Raw genomic sequence first — 6589 nt, forward strand, 5'->3', positions numbered from 1 at the left:
GTATTCTCCTCCTGGGCGCGCCGGCCCCGCCCCGCGGGCCGTATGTTTGACACCCCTGGTCTTGACTTTGACGTCAGTCCCAGTTCAGATGATGACAACCCTTTTTGTAAAACGAATTTTCTCGAAGCCATAAGCGTCAGTGCCCATGATTTGGCACTGCGGCTTTAGCATTTGGTGTCTTTTTTTTTTTTTTTTTCATACGTCCCTTGGATGCGCGACAACTGAAACGCACACCACTAGTTTTGTGTCATCGTAACTGGATACATTTTTTTGAAGGACAAAATCTTCTTGGTATGTGAGTGCACTCATGAAGTGGGCGCATTATTTTCCACCACCTCCTCCCGTTCCAGAACTCCACTGATACCTTTAGCCCCACTCAAGCCCCTCTGACCGCCTTCCTGCCCACTCATCTGTCAATCAAGTTGACTGCGGCAAAGTGGCAAAGTAACACGGCCCAATGTTAAAGCAGATTTGATCGCGTACACTAGAATGAACCAATTTTGCTTATCTAATAATCTTAGATCAATCAGGTAAAATGAAATATATCCTCGACACTGACACAGTATTTGTTCAAATAAAGATATTTTGTGATTGACCAAAGTTCAACCGACAGGCCGTCGTCAGTTGCACTTCCCTGGTCTAATGTGCCCCCACAGTGTGTTAACGAGCAAAGTTTTGAATTTTAAATTAAATATCTGCATTGATCTATTTTTCCCTAACATTTTAAAATCTGAAAGTGGAGTTTTTATAATATTACAAGTGATGCTGGCCGAGGCTACTCGCTTATCTATTTCATAAAAAAGGTGGGGATTGGGACAAGAAATATCAGTGGTTTCTAAAGAGAGAAAAAAAATACAGTTCAGATATATATTATAGTTATTATTATTATTTACATTTTAGCTCTTGAAAAATGTTTGTCTGTATTTTGTAATTGGTGTTGCCAATGTTTTATGTTTTATATGTTTGTGTGTGTGTGTGTGTGCGTGCGTGCGCATTCACATGCATGCAATTTTTTTCGAATATAAAAAGTTTTTGTTCTGCAGAACCCTGAATTTGCCGGCCCCCCAGGATAAAAGTCTGACAGTCATAAATGTATTAATGTGCTGTAACTATGTGCATGATGATAGTTTGCTGTAGTTTTTACTGATGTTGCTTTTAAAAAAAAAAGATCACACTAAAAACTGAGCATTATGCCTGCTGCGTAGATCCGAACGTTTTCGTTTCATTTCAACCTTTCCGAAAGAGCTCATAAAAGTGTGTGGCAGTATCTTTTTTTTAATTTCGCAAACACCTCGAGATGTTATGGGTTTTCCTCACAGATGAACTTTATATTCATGTGAAGTACATTAAAAAAAAAAAAGATCACACATAAAGCTCCCGCCTACGTAGTGTGGAGTTGTAGGTGTTGCACCACCGCAAAAGAAAATACTACTTATCTCGATATGTGCTCGGCGAAGAATGTTTTGACAGAAGAAAGCCATTTCTCCAAATGCACCATGTTACTTCTTTAGAGCTGAATTGGAAATCCCTTAACCAACACACCTTTAATCAATGCCACTTGGAGAAACAGGCACGAGCTCACTCAACACAGCAATTGCTGGTGTGGAAAAAGTGAGAACAAAACGAGGCGTTGCGAGGAATTATGCACGATTTGTCCATCAAGCTCTCTCGGTGCACTCAACACAACTGCTTCATTTTCCAAGACAGCAACGCAGGGCAACCTCCATACACCCTCTGAGTGTAAGTGTGGCAGTTATCCGCAATTTGAAAGGTGATTTTGAGAATGACACGCAAACAACAGGGAGACAAGAGGAGGCGGCTCGGAGCAGCTTTTTAACCGAGAGTATGGCGTAGTGCCACAGAAAAGGCACAACCGCTTGCTGAGAGACGGTGGCGATTGAATTTTGTTTAAAACTAGATATTTTGACAAATAATATCGAAAGTCTCTCCTCAACTGTATTTCTGGAGCGCTTTAAAACTACCACCGCTGTATTCATAGTGCTGCGCATGGAGCAAAAATAATTCATACAAGCAACAAACAATGAGTTAATAATGAAGACAATAGAAAGCCAAAAAAAAAAACTGTCAAACTAAAAAAATCAAGTCTTATGTTGAGTCAAAAGCCAAAGAATAAAAATGAGTTTTAAGACAAGTTTGAAAGATGGGCAGCGACAGGGATTGCAGGAGGTCATTCCAAACAGAGGCACCGATGAAGGAAAAGGCTCCATCCCCCCGGAGCCTTCCGCTTAGTTTCTCGGTGCCTCTAATAGTGTTTGCTCTGCAGACTTGAGGCACCAAGGAGGTGCGTAGGGGTTCAGAGAGGTAAGGTGGGGCGAGGAACATTTGAAAACGAAAAATAGAAAAAAAAAACTGTATATGGAGCCGAGTTTGATGGAAATGCATCCTGTCACTCATTATTTAATGAATATTTTTTTTTCCACCTCTGAAAAAGTAAGCATGCAATACTTGTTTGAACGTACAGTTGATTCTTGGTTTTATTGATCAAGAATGACATTTACGTTCCAAGTCAAAACATTGCATGATCTTGTTTTGAGCAGCTCCTGGAAAAAAATAAATCAAGAAGAGAAAAGATTGGAACCATATTACGTGAGTGATTGTTCTGCTCCTGAATATCTCCCGGAACTCTGCCTCCTTCCATGTTCTCCACATTAAATGAGGTATAGGTAGACAAAATGTCACGGCATGTAATTTTCTGCTTTCTGCTTATCCGTTCCTTATCCTGGTGGAATAAAAAAAAAAAAAAAAATCCTGGCTTGTCCCCACAAGACAACAAAAATTCCTCCTTGCGGGAAAGCACCGGATAGAGATCACACTCCAAATCAATTAACTGTGTGTGTCATTCCGGATTACCTCCATGTACAACATTGTCACACACAGCTGGAAGCTTGCCCAACGACAGGAAGGTAATAGAGCAAGTGACTGCAAGTCCCTCGGGGAAGATTAGCGCTTCATACCCCATTTTAGGAAGTGCAGAGCAACAGATGACAATAGACGTAAACACGGATTAAAGACCCGTCTGAAAATCAAAGTCATGCCTTGCTCGATTATTTACTTAACCTTCATATATACTGTAGTGGCATAATAAACTCATCAATGCCAAGTCTTATTTTGAAATGACTAAAACAACACCATGCGGGTAGGGAAGGGCTATTATGGCGCACCGGGACAATTCCCAGTGGTCCGGGCTGCTATTTTAACAAATAATCAGCAAATACACTGTGCCTCATCAGAAGTATTTCTTTTTTTCAACTCCAATTACACATTATTCAGTATCACAAGACCATGATGTTATCCACAGAACTGACTGCACCACTTTTGTGACTACGGGGGTCACCAAAAGTAGCAATAGTTTGATAACAAAAATAGAAATACGTAATACACAACCTAGAAACAATGCCACTGCAACTCGATGACACCCTGTTTGTATGAAATAGCACATTAAATCGGCATGATAACACAGCCACAAGTTTTTATTGAGACAGCAACAAAGCAAGCTGGGAAACGCCACCTCAAATTCACTAATGGCATGTTGTGATGCCCCGCAGACCCACAAACTACTTATCCTCTCGAAAAGGCCGGCGAGTGATCTGATTCTTCAAGAAAAAGAGATGAATCTTTATTGCTTTTAAGTGCCTTAACTGTTGACTAATTTGCACGCATTTGTACGTTCTCGCGAAAAAAGGTCGAGCTCACCTAATTCGCACATGCACAACGGCGCGTGTGATGCAGTCAGACGTCTGCTCATAGCGGGTACGCACGATTGTGAGTTTTTTCTGGTGACGTGTGTCAATGCCCTGCAAGTAGCGTCATTCTAATACACACACGTGCAAACACATTGTTTTGATTAGCCACCACAAGATTTTGCTAGCAGTTTCATGTAATGTCATGTCATGTCTCTCTCTCTCTATTTAGGTAGCTATCTATCAAGCTCTCTCTCTCTCTCTCTTGATCTAGGTAGCTCGCTACCAAGCTAGCTCTCTCTCTCTCTCTCTCTTGATCTAGGTAGCTGACTACCAAGCCAGCTCTCTCTCTCTCTCTAGGTAGCTAGCTATTAAGCTAGCTCTCTCATGCTCTCTCTCTCTCAGCCCCCCAAACAGAATATGACGTAAAAGCCACGGTCCAAGATTAGGCTATTTGTTTGTCAGGGGTTGCTATGATGATATTAGTGTCATGATTCGGTTTGGGACCAACAGGTGGCACTGTAGGGCTCCCCTGCAGCTGCACACCTGTTGGTCATTAGATAATTAGTGGCTTTAAAAGGACTCCCAGCCCGAGCAATCATTGTCGGGTCATTGTTTCTTTGTGCTACTGTCATGTTTGTTTCAGTCAGGTTTTGGTCATTGTTATGTTTCATCTTCGGTCATGTGTTTTGTTTGATACTTTGGACTTTGTTTGTTTTGGATTTAGTTTTCTGAGTTTTAATACAATCTTTCAAGTACACCCTGCTCTTCCCTCCTGCCTGCTTTTTTGGGGTCCACCACCACCTCGCAGCGTGACAATTAGAATATGATGACAATATTACAATGCAGAATGGCATCATCTTATGAATATGACTGTCCGTGATTTCACCATTCAGAACCCCTCGACTGCAACATGAAATGACTCATGAATAAATTATCATTGCATTTCTTATAGCTTTATACTGTCAAGTGCCTGGTGAGCTAATGCATCGGTGCAATATCAACACACTGACGGTGGCATTTCGCCCGAAGCCAAGTCGAACATCAGGAAAGATGCTTGGTCCTGTTTGGATTTCAAGTGAGGCGGGACGCTGACCTCGTCCGCCGACTGAATATCAAATGCTGTCAGATACCATGAATGGGCATCCCGCATGTTTTCTAAAAAGCCACGCAAGCGCACCTGACAATTGCGCCATGCCCACTGGATTTCATGTCAAAAGAGGGGTTGTACTCCGCCCTGTCAGTTCAACAGACTTGAATTCCTCCTCATCGTTGTTCTCGACCCAGCCTACTCATCCCGCATGATGGATTATTCACAAAACATGCACGACCCCGTGAGTTATTTTGCCTCCCCCCTCCAAAAAACAAAACAAAAAACCCCCCAAACATCTGATAAATTGTTTTAGATGGCTTATTACAATGGCGCGATTGGCCCAGCATATTAAATTATTGGCAATTGAGTAAATCACGGACTAGAAAATAACCCATCACAGGCCCGATGATGATTCTCTCGCCACTCTCCCTCCAAACATCGCCACCTCTGTCGGAGCTCATTTTAATCACAAGCAATTTTGTCATCACTCACATCTTATTAGGGCTTTAATAAGATAAAGGCTGAATGTGAAGACATTTGCAAGGCAAGTATGTGTGTGTGTGTGTGTGTGTGTGTGTGTGTGTGTGTTGATTTATGAAGGGTATTACAATTGCAGGGATTAATGTTGCTCGGTGAGGAGAAACACTGAGTGTCAGCACACCTGCCTACAAGAGTTGGAGATATATATATATATATATATGTTTTTTTTAAAATAGTGTTTTATGGAAACATATAACAAATGCTTGTAGCTCAAAAATGAACGTATCGCAAAAATATGACATGCAAGACAAATAAAAAACAAGATTTGTGTTGTGTTCATAAAGATTGACAAATGTTTGACAGAGCTTGCATATGGATTGGATTGCCATGTTGGGACCGGCTGGTGTATCTGTGCAGAGAAAATGTGAAATTGCAGTCCAGTTTTCCTGAAGTGAGTGCACAGTTGGTCTTGAAAACGAAGGTCATTGAGCTGGTCATGCGTAAGAGTCGGGCGACCCGTCATCACCTTCACGGAGTCCCATGAGTGTTGGGAGACAAGAGGAAGCGGGGAGGAAGTGGAGCGGGCAGAGCAACCCTGTTTCCTCTGGCCTTCCAAAGAAAAGTTAAGGCGCTTAGTAACTTGGGTAAAGATTTCAAATTGTAGCATCCCCAGTGGAATCAAAGAAGGTCTCTTCAACTGATGGTTCGCAACTTTTATTCAAGGAGCCATCGTGTGGAACACAGCGCGAGAGCTACAACACCAAATACACATGAAATTCAATTTCGCCAACTGTTTGTTTTGCTCATCTTTTCGCTAACTTGTGCCATAAATGAATGACCTTAATCTTAAAATTATTACGTTCTGCAACCTTCACAAGCTCGTCTGAGTACTCTTAACATCCCAGTCAGCAAAGGCATCTGGCCCGGCTTCGGCATGAAGCCGGCACAGCTGGCCTGGTGTCGGCAATGGCATAACGCATGTGGGCCGAACACGGCCCAGGCGTGGCAAAGGAGGCACTGGCTTGACTCTGGCAAACCAGATGAGGGCCGGTTGTGGCGTGAAGTATTTGGGCCAGAAATGTTTTTCCAACTCCGGCCCGAATATGGCCAGCCAGTATTGAGCCACTCCTAAATGCAGTTTCAGATTTTTTTTTCAACACACAGCCTTGTTTTACAATTGCACACCGATGCGGAATTACATTCATCACACACACACACACACACACACACACACACACACACACACGTGTGTGTGCGTGTTTTGCACACGCACGTCCTAATTCTTGTGCACGCTCGCAAGTGTGTTATCTGTAAC

Source organism: Hippocampus comes, unplaced genomic scaffold, assembly GCF_001891065.2.
Source record: "Hippocampus comes isolate QL1 unplaced genomic scaffold, H_comes_QL1_v1.1 scaffold21, whole genome shotgun sequence".
Taxonomy (NCBI): Eukaryota; Metazoa; Chordata; class Actinopteri; order Syngnathiformes; family Syngnathidae; genus Hippocampus; species Hippocampus comes.